This window comes from Macaca thibetana, chromosome 1 (assembly GCF_024542745.1).
Source record: "Macaca thibetana thibetana isolate TM-01 chromosome 1, ASM2454274v1, whole genome shotgun sequence".
Taxonomy (NCBI): Eukaryota; Metazoa; Chordata; class Mammalia; order Primates; family Cercopithecidae; genus Macaca; species Macaca thibetana.
This window is the reverse complement of record NC_065578.1, coordinates 51405243-51422047: the sequence shown is the minus strand read 5'-3', so window position 1 is coordinate 51422047 and position 16805 is coordinate 51405243. Positions and strand designations below refer to the sequence as shown.

Sequence of the window (16805 nt, the reverse complement as noted above, 5' to 3'; positions counted from 1 at the left end):
CTCACCAACTGCCGGGATGGGAAATACCCCAAGTAAAAGGCCAAGCAGACAATAAAATTCTCCCTGACAATCCCCTATGCCTTATGTTAAAATACTGGAAGGATAATGAAAGGACCAAACACAAGAAAAGACAGCATACGATAAAGTATTGCTGTTTTATTTGGACTAAGGAACCCATCCTCAGACCTTCAGTCTTTTGGCCAGTAGGTCAATGATAAAAGTCCAGTTTCTCAAGAGGAAACAGATTATGCTCTATGTTGGAGAAAAAGACCTGTCCTTCTCTAACCCCTAAAGGATGAGAAAGCAAAGCCAAACTTAATACCTCCCAAAGATGACCTATCTAAGTCAAATTCTGTATCTAAAGATGCATGGGATCCTCTAGACCACCTTCCCCTGCCTATCCCTCCACTCCAAGTGGAACACTCAGTCCTTCCCCTGCCTACCACTCCACCCCAAGCTGAACACTCAGTTCCTCCCTCATATAACCCTGCCCCATGGGCCTTGCCACTCCACATCCCTGCTGGACAGCCACCGAACATGCCTTTTCCTCAGGAAAGCTCCAATGGGAAACAGAACAATGCCAAAGGGATATCCAAAACTTTCCTTTCCTCTCTTCCTCAAAGAAGTCTGCCCTAATCCTTTTTCCCTTAAGGGAAGTACCACTAGGAGGAGGGGATATTGGCTTCGTAAATGCCCACTTAACTAGTTCAGAGGTTAGAAATCTAAGAAGGGAACTCAAACCACTGTTAGATGACCCTTTTGGAGTCGCAGATCAAATTGGCCAATTTATGGAGTCACAACCGTACACTTGGGCTGAATTAATGTCTATTCTAGGTATTCTCTTCTCAGGAAAGGAAAGAACCATGATCTGCAGGGCTACTATGATAGTCCAGGAGCGTGAACACCCTCCTGTTCAAAATGTCCTTGCAGCGAAGCATAAATTCCTGGCCCAGGACCCTCAGTGGGATAACAACAATGAAGCCCACTGAGAAAACATGAGAGATCTCAGGGATATGACAATTAAAGGGATTTGGAATCAGTTCCTTGGACCCTAATATTTCCCAAGCATTTAATGTACAACAAAGGAAAGATGAAGGGCCCATAGAATCCTTAAACAGACTTAAGGAACAGATAAGAAAATATGTAGGTTTAGACACAGAGGACCCACGGGGACAAGGAATGTTAAAGCTCCACTTTGTCACCAATATTTGGCCGGACATTGCAAAAAAAAAAAAAAAAAATACAAAAGACAGAAAATTGGAAAGACCATCCCATAGAGGAACTTTTAAGAGGCCCAAAAGGTATATGTACAGAGGGATGAGGAAAGGAAGAAGCAAAAGGCAAAGATTACGCTGTCCACCCTATAACAGGGAACTCTTCAACAGGAAGCCCAGGGAAATAGAACTTGTAGACCTTCTAAGTACCCAGCTGTCCGACTCTATACAGGAAGCAAAGGGATGAAACCTGAGAGTCAGGGAACAGGGAGGGGGAGAAGGGAAAACAGATGTTTCTGGTGTGGAAAGCCAGGACATTTAAAGAGGGAATGTCCTGAATGGGAGAGGGAAAAGAAAGTCCTTCCACTCATGACATTTGAAGAATAGGGGGGTCAGGGACTCTACATCTTCCATCTTGAGTCCCACCAAGAGCCCTTGATAAATTTAACGGTGGGACCCAAATAAGAGATAGTCACTTTCTTAGTCTGTTCAGGAGCAGCTCGCTTTCCCTATGTTTTCTCTCATCAGGTTTAGCATGTTCAGCAGAAAACCTTACTGTCTCAGGGGTTACAGGGGAAGGATTTGGGGCAAAAATTCTAGAGGAAACTGAAGTCAAATATAAGAATAACTCGGCCACTAAGTTCTTGTTAATTCCCAAAGCAGGAACTAATTTATTAGGAAGGGACTTAAGGTTAAGGTTAGGCACAGGCTTATATGTTAATCAGGGAAAACCCCTTACTTCCTTAAACCTGCTCACCACTTCGGAAGAAAGCCAAATCCATCATGATGTATGGTCGAAGGAAAGAAATTGAGAAAAGCTACAGGTTCCTCCAATTCATGTCAAATTAAAAACTTCCAGGGATGTAGTAAAAAGAAAACAATACCCTATTCCCTTGGAAGCCAGGATAGGTTTAAAACCTATAACTGAAAGCCTTGTCCACGATGGGCTCCTTGAACCCTGTATGCCCCCTTATAACACTGCAATATTGCCTGTAAGGAAGCCAGACAGGTCATACCAGCTAGTGCAAGACCTCCAGGCTACTAATCAAATAGTTCAAACCACCCACCCTGTTGTTCACAATCCTTACACCACTGTCAGTAGAATCCCACACAACCACCAGTGGTTCACAGTGATAGATTTAAAAGATGCCTTTTGGGCTTGCCCTTTAGCGGAGGACAGTCGGGACATGTTTGCCTTTGAGTGGGAGGACCCTGACTCCAGTAGAAAAGAGCAGTACCAATGGACAGTCTTGCCCCAAGGGTTTACAGAGTCCCCAAATCTATTTGGTCAAATATTAGAACAAGTTCTAGAAAACTTCTCCCTGCCTTCATCCATACGCCTTCTCCAGTATGTGGATGACCTGCTCATTTCAGGAGATGACAAGGATCAAGTAACAGCAATTTCAGTTAACTTCCTAAATTTCCTAACAGAACAATGGTTACAGGGCTCAAAGAATAAACTCCAATTCGTAGAACCTGAGGTGAAATACCTAGGACACCTCATCAGTAAAGGTAAATGAAAGACAGCACCCAAACAAATTGAAGGTATGGTATCTTTGCCTTTACCCGAAACAAAGCAGGAGCTTACGAAATTCTTAGGATTGGTTGGTTATTGTCATCTGTGGGTTAACTCTTACGCCTTAAAAACAAAGCTGCTATATCAAAAACTCACTCAAAAAAGACCAGACCCTGTAAATCCTCCTTTGGACCCCATCAGAGATCCAACAGGTAGAAGAATTAAAACACCTACTTGTAACAGCCCCTGTTCTGGTCTTGCCCTCCTTAGAACAGCCATTCCACCTTTTTGTTAATATAAGCAAAGGAGTGGCCTTAGGAGTACTCACCCACAAACACGGAGGCCACCGACAGCCTGTAGCCTTCCCGTCAAAAATCCTTGACCCAGTAACCCATGGATGGCCCAAATGCATACAATCCATACCAGCAACTGCCTTGCTAACAGAAGAAAGCAGGAAAATAACCTTTGGGGGAAACCTCATCATAAGCACCCCTCATCAAGTCAGAACCATTCTTAATCAGAAGGCAGAGAGATGGCTCACTGACTCAAGAATTTTAAAATATGAAGCTATCTTATTAGAAAGAGATGACCTAACACTAACTACTGACAATTCATCAACCCCGCTGCTTTCCTAACAGGAAATCCAAACCCGGAAGAATCTGAGCATAAATGCTTAGATCTAGTCAGTTATCAAACTAGAGTCAGACTGGATCTAAGCAAAACCCCTTTCCAAACAGGGCATCACCTCTTTAGACGGTTCCCCCCAGATCACTGAAGGAAAAAGGTACAACGGGTACTCCATAGTTGATGGGGAAATCCTCACAGAGGTAGAGTCAGGAAGACTGCCAAATAACTGGTCTGCCCAAACATGTGAACTCTTTGCATTAAACCAAGCCTTAAAATCCCTGCAGAATCAAGAAGGAACTATTTACACTGACTCCAAGTATGCCTTCAGAGCAGTTCATACCTTTGGAAAAATCTGGACTGAACGAGGCGTCATCAATAGTAAGGGCCAAGATTTGGTCCACAAAGAATTAATTTTGCAAGTATTAGAAAATCTTCAGCTGCCAGAAGAAATTGCAGTTGTCCAGGACACCAAAAGAACCCATCCTTTGAAAGCCAGTGAAATAACCTCGCAGATCAAATGGCTAAGCAAGCTGCCTCTTCCCAAAAGGCACCCATTTTCCATCTATCCCTTTGTCTCCCCCTCCAGCTGTGATCCCCATCTTCTCTCACGCAGACTTTTCTCTAAAGAAAATAGGAGCTCAGGAGAGCCCAGAGGGAAAGTAGGTATTACCAGATGGAAGGGAAATGCTGTCTAAGCCTCTCATGAGGGAAATATTGTCACAGCTTCATCCAGGAACTCACTGGGGTCCTCAAGCTATGTGTGATGCAGCCCTCACAGTCTATGGGTGTGTAGAGATAAATACCCTCACTAAGCAAGTGGAGGATAGTTGCATCATGTGCAGAAAAATTAATAAGCAAACCCTAAAGAAGCAACCTCCCATGGGAAGAAACCCAGGGTTAAGGCCGTTCCAAAGCGTCCAAGTTGATTACACTGAAATGCCCCTAATAGGCCGCCTCAAGTATTTACTAGTCATAGCAGACCATCTCACCCACGGGGTAGAAACCATCCCCTTCCCAAGTACAACTGCCAGCAATGTTGGAACATATATCCAGGTTTGGACTAATAGAGAACATTGATTCAGACAATGGGACCCACTTCACTGCACACATCATTAAGGGGCTAGCCCAAGCACTAGGAATAAAATGGGAATATCATACTCCCTGGCATCCGCCTTCATCAGGGAGGGTAGAAAGAATTAATCAAACTCTAAAAAAATCACCTAACCAAATTAATCTTGGAAATCCAGTTACCATGGACAAAATGCCTTCCCATTGCCTCAGTAAGAATCCAAACTGCCCCTCAAAAAGACCTTGGCCTGGCAGGGCGTGGTGGCTCACATCTGTAATCCCAGCACTTTGGGAGGCCAAAGAGGGCGGATCACAAGGTCAGGAGTTCGAGACCAATCTGGCCAATATGGCGAAACCCCGTCTCTACTAAAAATACAAAAATTAGCCAGGCGTGGTGGCTGGTTTCTGTAGTCCCAGCTACTCGGGAGGCTGAGGCAGAAGAATTGCTTGAACCTGGGAGGTGCAGGTTGCAGTGAGCCAAGATCGCTGCGCTCCAGCCAGGGCAACAGAGCGAGACTCTGTCTCCAAAAAAAAAAAAAAAAAAAAAAAAAAAAAAGATCTTGGCCTGTCCTGTCCCCTTATGAAATACTCTATGGGCTGCCTTATCTAAATTCCACTACTGACCTTCCTACATTTGAAACAAAAGATCAGTTTCTAAAAATATATATATTTGGTCTGTCTTCCACCCTTTCCACCCTCAGGACTCAAGGCCTCCTAGCACAAACTCCACCCCTCGAATTCCCAGTTTACCAACACCAGACCAGAGATCATGTCCTTATCAGATGTTGGAAAGAAGGAAAGGTTAAGTCAACCTGGGAAGGACCTTATCTAATACTCCTAACCACTGAGACAGCAATCCGAATGGCCGAAAAGGGGTGGACCCACCACACTCGGGTAAAAAGGGCCCCAAACCTTGCAAAGTCATGGACCATCATTCCAGGATCAATGCCCTCCAAACTACATTCAAAAAGGTTTAATCTATCTTTTTATTCTTCCTTTAGCTACCCAAGGACACCTTATCATCAGTGTAACCCCATCACCCTCCTCCCAAACAATTACATTCAATGCTTGTCTTGTCATACCCTATGGAAACCTCCAAAGTCAAAGACAGCTAGCTTCTTCAGAAAAGTACCTCTGCCCCTCCACCCGCAGAAAAACCAGTATCACCCCGGACCCTTGCAATCGACGACCACAAGCCTTTAAGGGGTTATGTTATAGTTGAGGAGATGTTATCTTGACCACCAAATATCAGGGCTGGACCTCCTTAGAGGGTTGCACCACCCTAAAACCCTACCTCCACTTCACCAAAGGAACCACCCCCTCAAATTGCCAAAACCACCAGTGCAACCCAGTACTTCTCTCTATTCCTATCCCCACCTCCACCGACCGTATCCCCACTTTAGAGCGCCTTTATGGCCTAGGAGCGGATGTCACTGCAAAAGACCCTACAGGCATCTTTGAAATGAGGTTTGCTCCTCCTCCTCCCTCTCCCTCCATTACTCACTTCCCAAAACCACAAAAATCAAACCATTTCTCGCTTCATGTCTAATGACAAAACCAAAGTAGCTATAGTAGAAGTAAAGGATTTACAGCAAACCCTAGCCATAGAAACCGGTTATCAAGATGTAAATGCCTAGCTGGAATGGATTAAATATTCCATTCACACCCTAAATAAAACCGATTGTTACGCTTGTGCAACAGGCAGGCCAGAAACCCAAATTGTTCCCCTCCCACTCAGATGGGCCAACCCATCAGGCAAAGACTGTATGGTAGCTCTCTTCCAGCACCTCACAGCCTGGGGAAACAAGTCATGTGCCACTCTTTCACTACTTTTCCCAAAAGTCAGGAGCCCTATGGGACAGCCCCCAAGGGACATTCGACTTCCCGCTCTCAATGCCAATTTTACCTTGTGTCTCTTACAACAAGGGGAAAATTTGACATTCCTTGGAAACCTGATGGGATGCAGTGGACCTAAACCTTTTCAAGAGCTAACCAATCAGTCAGCCCCAGTCCATCCCCAAGTGGATGTATAGTGGTATAGAGGGGGACCAATATTTGGAACACTGCCAAGCAACTGGAGTGGCACTTGTGCTCTGATCCAATTGGCCATCCCTTTCACCTTGGCATTTCATCAGGTAACCAGAAGAAAAAAAGAAGCCCCAATAAATGGGTCCTTTGACCCCCAAGTTTACATAGACAGCATTGGGGTCCTGCAGAGGGTACCAAATGAATTCAAAGCTCAAAACCAAATACCCACCAGGTTCGAGTCTATATTATTCTGGTAGTCCACTATAAACAAAAATGTAGACTGGATACATTACATATACTACAATCAGCAGCAATTCATCAATTATACCAGAGATGCCATAAAAGGAATTGCTGAAATTAGACCCCACCAGCCAGATGGCCTGGGAAAATAGAATAACCCTTGACATGGTGTTGGCCAAAAAAGGTGAAGTCTATGTCATGATCAGGGTCCAGTGTTTTATTTTATTCCTAATAATACAGCCCCCGACGGGACAATCATAAAAGCCTTACAAGGCCTTACCATCCTAGCAAATGAACTAGCCGAAAACTCTGGAATAGACGACCCCTTTACAGGACTAATGGAAAGGTGGTCTGGAAAATGGAAAGGACTCATGACCTCAATCTTTACCTTCCTTGCAATTGTTAGAGGTGTACTCATCTTTGTGGGTTGCTGTATCATACCCTGTATTTGTGGGTTAACCCAAAGGCTCACAGAAGCAGCTCTCACAAAAACCTCCCCAACCTCTCCCCCTCTGTACTCAGATAAGCTCTTGCACCTAGATAATCAAGAACAACAACATAGCCAGATCCTGTTAAAGAAACTTGAAGATGAAGAACTATAAGACAGAAGAGGGGAGATTGTTGATACAACTGAGTTCCTCTTCAAAGACTCAACTTCCTGATCATAAGTTGTAAACAATCCTACCTCCTCTTCGGTTAAGCCTAACCATTTCTTCTTTACCCACCCTGCCCCTTCACAAATCACACATTTACCTTATTTGGAAAAGTTTAAGCCTTAGCCAGTGAGGATCAGCTTAGATTGTGCAGTCCAACTCCAGTCAATAGGGGAAAGACACAGAAACAGGAACTGTGTTAGGGTTAAAAGCCCCTTCCTTCCTTCCTTTGTTCGGTGTGCTCCTGCATTTGTAACAGGAGTGAACAGCACCCTTCTGCAGAAGTAAAAGTGCCTTGCTGAGAAAATTTCTGTCTAAGTGCAGGTTTCTTTTGGCTACACCAAGCACTTGTTTCCAACACAGATACTGGGGGTTCACACCCTTAAATAATCTTAAGACTTGAAAAAAAACAACATGACTCCTAGTTAGGAAAAAGTCAAGGGTTCCTGCTCTACAAGAATACTTCCAATTTTCTGCTGGAAATTATTGCTCTACATAATAACTTATCTAAAAATACAAAATAAAATAATGTAATTAACTTTACATTTCTGATTCCCCATCCCCAAATCAGCTTTACTTGTTTAGCTCTTGCATGAGCTAAAATATTGCTCAAAGTCATATTTTTTTCTGAAATTACCTTTCTATACTGAACTAACTCTAAAACGAAGGAGCCAGCACTGGTAGGGAAATTAACATTGTGACCACTGTGACATAAAATAACAGTGATTTTTAAATACCCTTTTCCTCTGAATTTAAGTCAAATCTTTTTGAAGAAAATCATACTCCTGATTTAATAAGATACAATGTTACAAATTAAGCAAATAACATATATGCATCAGCATTATCTTCTACAGATCTCATTGGTTTCTCAAGTTCAATCTCTAAGAGAAATAAAAACATTTTCTTACCTTTTTCCCCTTACACACGTGATAAGGAACAGACTTCTCGGTGCTTACTCATGCTTGCTGCACCACCAGCCAGTCCTGCTGATTCAGTATGCTCTGTTTGATCCTAAATGAAAAACACATTGCTCATTACACTTGCTGAAACAATAAACCCTAATTTTCTTCATATAAATCTATCATAGCCAGACAAACAAAAGCAATGGGGCTTGAACAGTAAATACAATTATACCTTTGGATTCAAAGACCTGGCTTGCATGCAAGGCAGCAACAGAGACATTTTATTGTCTGAAAAGGCCAAAAGTTAAATGTTTCAACAAAGAAGAGTTTTTGCACGTTTATTTTCAATGGATAATGCAAAGTGAAACATCAACAGCAGGCACTTTCTACCCAATGACTTCAATTGTGTTAATTCATAAGTATATAATTTGCCTTATAATGGGCCCTCCAAGAATCCAAAGCTAAGAAAATTGCTGCTTCACAAGAATGTCCTTCTAGCGCGATTTTTTTTCAATACATACAGAATTCTTAAGTTGAGTTTCACAAGTTTCTTGTTGTGATTTTTACTGCCAAACTATTTTTTTCTCCAAATGGAGTCTCTTCATTCCAGTCCTCCTCCAACTGCTTAGAAGCAATGGATCTATTAACCCAATATTAACCTTCCCTATCAGGGGTGTATGCAAAAGACAAAGGCTCTTCAAATATTACTACCTTCTTGTGAAAATATGACAATATCCATTAAGTTATGGTAGCCCAACTATAACTGCTTAGAGACAATGTAAAATTCTTTAAGGGCCTAATTTAGCCTTGAACAAGATTAGTAGTTGAAGCTAATCAGAATAAAACTAAGACTATGAATATTATATTATCAGTATAAAATATCTAACACATAATCATAGTATTTTCAGAACAGGTAAGTATATTGGAGATAATTTAATGAACACAGATAAACTGTGTTAAAGATAAACTGAGGCAGCAAGAAAAATTTCCTAACATTACAAATATTCTATTATCAGACGTGAAAATGATGTGCTTAATAAAAAATAAGAGAATAAGAAAAAGACCTAAAATTCAAGTTTCCAAGACCCAATAAAGAATAAAGAATGAAAATCACTGGTAAAAGATTTCCCTGTCTTGAGAACTAGAAAAATATGCACGCTATGATATACTCTAAATGAGAAGAGCTACTGACACTAAGAAACAGATTTATATCTATTAAATAAAGGACTAAGTCATATCAGAAGTATGAAAGTATAAAAATACAAACCAAGGTCAAAATGAGAAAGAAAGTAAAGTAACCACCCCTCTAATATCTAGCTAATTAAAGATTTTCTTAAACAAAATTAACTCTATAGATTCAAGGTCAAATCATATATACAGTTTTTCAATATTGTGAGGCAAGTCCAATAATACAACAGATAATTTTATATATCAACTTGACTGAGACATGGGGTACTCAAATTAAATACTATTTCTGGGTATGTCTGTGAGGGTGTTTCTGGATGAGATTAGCATTTAAATCAGTGTACTGAATAAAACAGATTGCCCTCCCCAATGTGACCAGACATGATCCAATCCATTGAGGACGTGAATAAAACAAGGCTTGAGGAAGAGGGAATTTTCTCTGATTGGTTGAATTGGGACATCAATCTTCTGCCCTCAGAATGGGACTTACACTATTGGCCCTCCAGTCTCAGAATGACACCACCAGCTTTCCTAGGTCTCCAGCTTGCAGAGAGCAGATTGTGAAACTTCTCAGCCTCCATAAATGCATGAGCCAATTCCTTATAATAAATTTAAACACACACACATACGCACACACAGCCCTCTATATACTGTTGGTTCTGTTTCTTTGCAGAACCCTGACTAATACAAATAATATTATAGGTTTTTCTACTGGAATTATATTCCAGTCTCAGCTGGCAAAGCCTCCACTGTAGCTAAATCCAACCATCCACCTACTACATACATTCCCCTAAGTAGCTGAAATCTACTAGATTTCAGGAAAACCACACAAGATTTAAGGAAAATCACACAAGACCACTAGTGGCTGGTCTCAACTATTTTATTTTATTTTATCTTATTTTATTTATTTTTGAGATGGAGTCTCACTCAGTCGCCCAGGCTGGAGTGCAGTGGTGCAATCTTGGCTCACTGCAACCTCTACCTCCCAGGTTTAAGAGGTTCTTGTGCCTCAGCCTCCTGAGTAGCTGGGATTACAGGCATTTGCCACCACGCCCGGCTAATTTTTGTACTTTTAGTAGAGATGGGGTTTCACTGTGTTACCCAGGCTGGTCTCAAACTCCTGATCTCAGAAGATCCGCCCGCCTTGGCCTCCCAAAGTGCTGGGATTACAGGCATGAGGCACCGCGCCTGGCCACATTTATAACTTTACATTACATTTTCCTTAATCTACTTTCAACCTGCACCTCATCCCCTCCTGATAGGCTTGGTATCCTTCAATTCAAAGTATCCTCTATTCAATTCTTCCAGAAAATAAACTTCTAGACCCCTGCAGGATGAAGGGGAAAGTTATTTGGCTACATAGGTAGGATTCAGCAGAACATATGCAAAACTAATCATTCCTTGTATCATATTCCAGCCAATCTATTTTCAGTACCACACCTCACCTAAGCCCTTAGAGATCCTTGGAGTCTCTATATCACAAATCTCTCTAAGGTGTTGTGGGGCTTCTCAACATATCTCCCTCTGCAGGCAAGTAGCTTATTGCATCTTCAGTTTGAAGACCTTCACTCTTTCCATTTACTGAAATCTTTCATCCACTGTTATCTCCTCTTCTGTTCTTACTTCTTACCATTTTATGAGGGTTTCAAGACAGAAAGAAAATAAATGGTGTGTGTGAGGAAGGGTCAATCCATCCTTTTTTTTTTTTTTTGAGACAGAGTCTTGCTCTGTCGCCAGGCTGAAATGCAGTGGCACGATCTCCGCTCACTGCAACCTCTGTCTCCTGGGTTCAAGCAATTCTCCTGCCTCACCCTTCCGAGTAGCTGGGACTACAGATGCATGCCACCACGTCTGGCTAATTTTTTCATATTTTAGTAGAGACAGGGTTTCACCAAGTTGCCCAGGCTGGTCTCGAACTCCTGAGCTCAGGCAATCTGCCCGCCACAGCCTCCCAAAGTGCGAGGATTTCAGATGTGAGCCACCACGCCCGGTCTCATCCTGTTTAATTATAAGTCTCCATTCTTACCTTTGAGAAGTGACATATAATAAAATAAAATTATTGCATTCATTCTTAAAAGTAGACTTACAGTTGCTAATGCCCTAATAAATAAAGAAATAGTTCAGAAAAATGAAGGGAAAGGGAGACACAGAGAGAAACATAAGCAATAGGTAGTGAAAAGAAGTATTCCATCACCTCCCATGGAGAATATGCTTCTTAGCTAAAGAGACAAATACTCCAGTACTTTTTACCCAGAATGAGCAATTTACAGTAGTGACTTCTTCATTGTCTTTTGACATTATAGAATCATTTTTTGGAAGTAACAGAAGTTTAGTAAATGGATAGATGGACAAGTATACAACATAAAACAGTACAAATGTCTTAAATACAGTTCAAGATACACGAGAGGAAAACAAAGAATTTCACAGAACTCCTCTAATATTCCACTCAAATGTCACCTCCCAATGTGAAATTAATAATTACAATAATTAATCACATAGTTCTCCATGCTCCTATAATGTTTATATTTCATATTCCCTCTTTACAAAATGACTACACTAAACCATACGTCCATCCAAGACAGGAAACCCTTTTTATTAATCCTTTTATTCCAAGGCCCCAGCACAATTCTTTTCACACAGTAGTATTCAAAATATGTGGAATGATTTAATTATTTATTAAGTATAGCATAAAACACACTACCATGGCAAGGATTCCAAAGAAGTTCCTAATTTCATCACCCTCATCCCATTTCTACAACTGCCTTAGCTTAGGCCCTCATCAGTTCTAGCCTAGAGTGGTTCATATAGTTACCAAACTAGTGTTACTGCCTTCATTTCTCTATAAAATATATCCTTCATAATCTTACTGAAATACCTTTCTAAAAAGAAAATCATAAATCATAAATCTGGCCAGGTGCAGTGACTCACACCTGTAATCCCAGCACTTTGGGAGGCCAAGGTGGGTGGCTCACTTGAGGCTAGGAGAGTTCAAAACCATCCTGGCCAACATGGCGAGGCCCCATCTCTACTAAAATTACAAAAATTAGCCAGGCATAGTGGCGCATGCCTGTAGTCCCAGCTATTTGGGAGACTGAGGCAGGAGGACAGTTTGAGCCTGGGAGGTGGAGGCTGCAGTGAGCTATGATCATGACACTGTACTCCAGCCTGGGCAACAGAGTCAGACCTTGTCTCAAAAAATAAATAAATAAATAAAAATTTTTTACTTTGAAATATAAAAACTGAAAAGCAAAGGGAATGGAAAAGATAAGGAATCTCCCTGGGATATATAACAGAAGACTAAATTTTTAACTGTAATACGAAGGAATGTTAAAGAACCATCATTTAAAATTAAGAAACAAAGATTTTATTTTTTATATAAACTTATAAGGAAAGGTGACAGGTATAAAGATGATGTTTAAAATATAAAATGCAAGAAATTCATTCTGATATGAACATGTTTATAACAGAAGATTTGTGAGGGTGAAAATTTCCAAAATCCTGGCCACAGATTTTTAAAAAGAAAAGAAAAGGAGGATATATTAGAAAATATTCTTAGTTAAAGATGTATTCTTAGTTTAAGATGTGGCTGTGATTAATACTATTCTCTACAGACAAATTCAGTATCTGACCAGTAATCAAACTTTTAAATTTTATTTTATTTCTTAGAGATGGGGTCTCGTAGTGTTGACAAGGCTAGATTCAAACTCCTGGGCTCAAGTGATCCTCTGGCCTCAGCCTCCTGAGGCTGGGAGTAGCTAGGACTGCAGGTACACACCACTGCACCCAGCTCAGTAAAGAAACTTCTTAACATTTCTGCCAGAAAGTCTGACGCAGTGTTCAAACTCAACAGGTACAAAATCACATTCAATCTTCCAAGTTCTCTCTTTCGGTTCCCAATCTTAGTCTGAGCAGGGTTCTCAGGTAGGGATGGCAGATTGTATTTTTTTTAAATGGCTGCTACCATATCTCCCATCCCATATGATTTTTTTTTTTTTTTGAGATGGAGTCTCACTGTGTCTCCCAGGCTGGAGTGCAGTGGCGTGATCTCGGCTCACTGCAAGCTCCGCCTCCCGGGTTCACGCCATTCTCCCGCCTCAGCCTCCCAAGTAGCTGAGACTACAGGCGCCCGCCACCACGCCCGGCTAGTTTTTTGTATTTTTAGTAGAGACGGGGTTTCACCATGTTAGCCAGGATAGTCTCGATCTCCTGACCTCGTGATCCACCCGCCTCGGCCTCCCAAAGTGCTGGGATTACAGGCTTGAGCCACCGCGCCCGGCCCCATATGATTTTTTAATGTAGTTGTGACACAGCACCTGTGACTCAGGTATCACAGTCACATTAAGAAGATAGTGTGGAATGGGAGATTTCAACTGAGTGGTGAAATCTACGTCTCCTTCCTCTAAACCTGGGCAGACATTCACGACTACCTCACCTAATGGAGTATAACAAAAGGGAAACTATGTAACTTCCAAGGCCAGGTCATAAAAGGCAATACAGTTTCTGATTGCTCCTTTTGGGACACTCACTCTTGGAACCCAGTAACCATGCCAGAGAAACCACATGGAAAGCCCACATTTTGGTGATCTGTCCCATGAATCTCTACACATGTGAATGAGCAAGCCTCAAGACGACTCTAACCCAGCCACTGACTACAACTGCATGAAAACCGTAAGAGAGAACCACCTGGCCAGGTGCAATGGCTCACATCTGTAATCCCAGCACTTTGGGAGGCTGAGGTGGGCAGATCATCCAAGATCAGAAGTTCGAGAAGAGCCTGGCCAACATGGTGAAACCTCGTATCTGCTAAAAATACAAAACTTAGCCAGGTGTGGTGGCAGGCACCTGTAGTCCCAGCTACTGGGTAGGCTGAGGCATGAGAATCCCTTGAACTCAGGAAGTAGATGTTGCAGTGAGCCAAGCTCGCACCACTGCACTCCAGCCTGAGCAACACAGTGAGACTCTGTCTCAAAAAAACACACAGAGAGAGAGAACTACCTAACCAAGCGCAGTCAATCCCCAGAACCATGAGAGATAATTAAATTGTTATCTTAAGCCACGGCATTTTGGTGTAATTCAAATGGAACAGCAGGTTAGTAATCTGATAGTCTTCAAACCAATTTCATATAAACATTTTAAAGAAAAAGGTAAAAACCTTAATAGGGACAGGAAAAAAAAGAAGAACCACTGATGGTAGCCATTCAATAAAACAAGCTTTGGGTCTCTTAGAGTACAGTTTAGGAAACAACTAATGTTATTCAAGCAAAAAGCCAGGTGAGAAAGGAGTCTTACTCCAACTACAGTAGCTTATCCAAGTTTTCCTCCAACCCACATACACTACTAATAAGTAAAGAGTTCCAGTAAATGCATTTTTTTCATCTCATTAATGTTCCAGTGCCATTTTAGTACTTATATATTGGCACCCCAGGAACTTACCTAGCAGCCAGCTCCTTAATGAGTATGTACATTATAATCCACTTGTCTCATGAACTCAGAAATTTAAGTATATTCTAGATACTATCCTCTCCTTCTCCCAACTCTACGTTCAACTGAACATCAAGTCTTGTCAATCTTACCTCTTAAATCTTTCAAATCCATCCACTTCTCTCCATTCCCACTGCCATATCCCATAACGCCTCCATCTTTCTGTAGCCTCGATTTTTGCAAGAATCCTACTCTGCCCCATTTTGTACCCATCTAGCCTACTCTCCACACAAATACAAAATCTAAATCTGATTGTATCATTTCCATACTTAACACCATTCATTGTCATCCTATTGCCCCTAGGATAAAGTCCATACTTTCATAACATAGCTGACAGTGTTCTGCTCTGTTTGATTTGGCTTCTGCTTACTTCTCTAGTATGACATCTTATTCTCTATTCTCAAATTCTTACTCTATGCAGTAGTCATCTTGATCAACACAAACCCTCAATTCTCAATCTTGCCTATCTCTATTTTCCAAAACATACCTTCATACCAATACATGCTACAACATGAATGGACCTTGAAAACATTATGCTAAGTGAAGGAAGCCAGTCACAAACAACCACATATTATGTGGCTCTATTAATATGAAACGTCCAGAATAGGCACATTCACAGAGACAGAAAGTATATTAGTGTTGCCAGAGGCTGGGGAGAGGAGGAAATGGCGTGTGACTACTAATGGATAGGGAGTTTCTGAGGTGATGAAAATGTTCTGGAATTATAAATGGTGATGGTTACACAACTCTGTGAATACACTGAATTTCACTGAATGTATGTTTAAAAGTGAATTTTACGATATATGAATTATATCTTAAAAAACAGTTTTTTAAAAAAGAAGTCTTCATCCATATTATTATTATTTAAGCCTTGAACACTCTCCAAACTTTGCGCCTGCCACTGTCAGTTGACTCTTACTTGTCCTCCTCATTCTATCCAAGACATCACTTCTTCCATTAAGTCCTTCTGATCTAGGTCTGAGATAGATGCCCGTTCAATCTTGTGTACCTTTTACCCCTATCAGAGCACTTATCAACTGATCCATGATTTTTTAAAACTGTCTGTCTCTCCCTTCCAGGCTATTAAGGTTTCTCAGGATAGAGATTGCTTCTTTTGTCATTGTATCCCTGGTGTATGATACCATGTATAATACAGAGTATATGCTCATACTTGTGAATCAAACTAAAATAACTAAAGGATTTACTTTCAAAGAACTTCCACCTAGGAAATGGTCCCATACAAAGGATCCCAAGAGTTGTACTGGGACCACTAAAACTTCAATGTACTTACTACTTCAAAGTTTATTAATGCCAACACATACTAAAGAACAATTCAAGGCTGGGCACGGAAGCTCACGCCTGTAATCCCAACAATTTGGGAGGCCAAGACAGGCGGATCACCTGAAGTCGGGAGTTCAAGACCAGCCTGACCGACATGGAGAAACCCTGTCTCTACTAAAAAATACAAAACTAGCCAGGTGTGGTGGTGCATGCCTGTAATCCCAGCTACTCAGGAGGCTGAGAAAGGAGAATCACCTGAACTCGGGAGGCAGAGGTTGCGGTGGGCTGAGATTGCGCCGGGCCGAGATCGCACCATTGCACTCCAGCCTGGGCAACAAGAGCAAAACTCGTCCCAAAAACAAAATAAAAAGAACAATTCAGACTTAAACCATGTTTTCTCAAGGATTTGTGCTGTCTATTCACAATCACAACTTAACAGAAAGTTCCTATTAGTTCGATGATTTACCTTTAAAGAAAGAAAAAGTGTGATTCAAGAGTGTGACTACAGCAATGGAATATCTGGCAAAACTGAGTCTGGAATTTTAAATCAACCATTAGCAATATGTAACAAAGCTGGCTTGATATTTAATCAAAATGAACATCTTTTATG

General features: G+C 41.4%; 1 protein-coding gene across 4 annotated transcripts in view; it reads right to left on the bottom strand.

The window, feature by feature from the left end:
• The window catches only part of ZFYVE9 (zinc finger FYVE-type containing 9), a 209133-nt gene that overhangs the window by 132388 nt on the left and 59940 nt on the right, over positions 1 to 16805 (bottom strand). For all 4 annotated transcript variants that reach the window (XM_050802611.1, XM_050802631.1, XM_050802616.1 and 1 more), the window contains one exon: positions 8255 to 8357. The gene's annotated coding sequence lies outside the window, so the exon portion shown is untranslated. The remainder of the gene's footprint in view (positions 1 to 8254; positions 8358 to 16805) is intronic.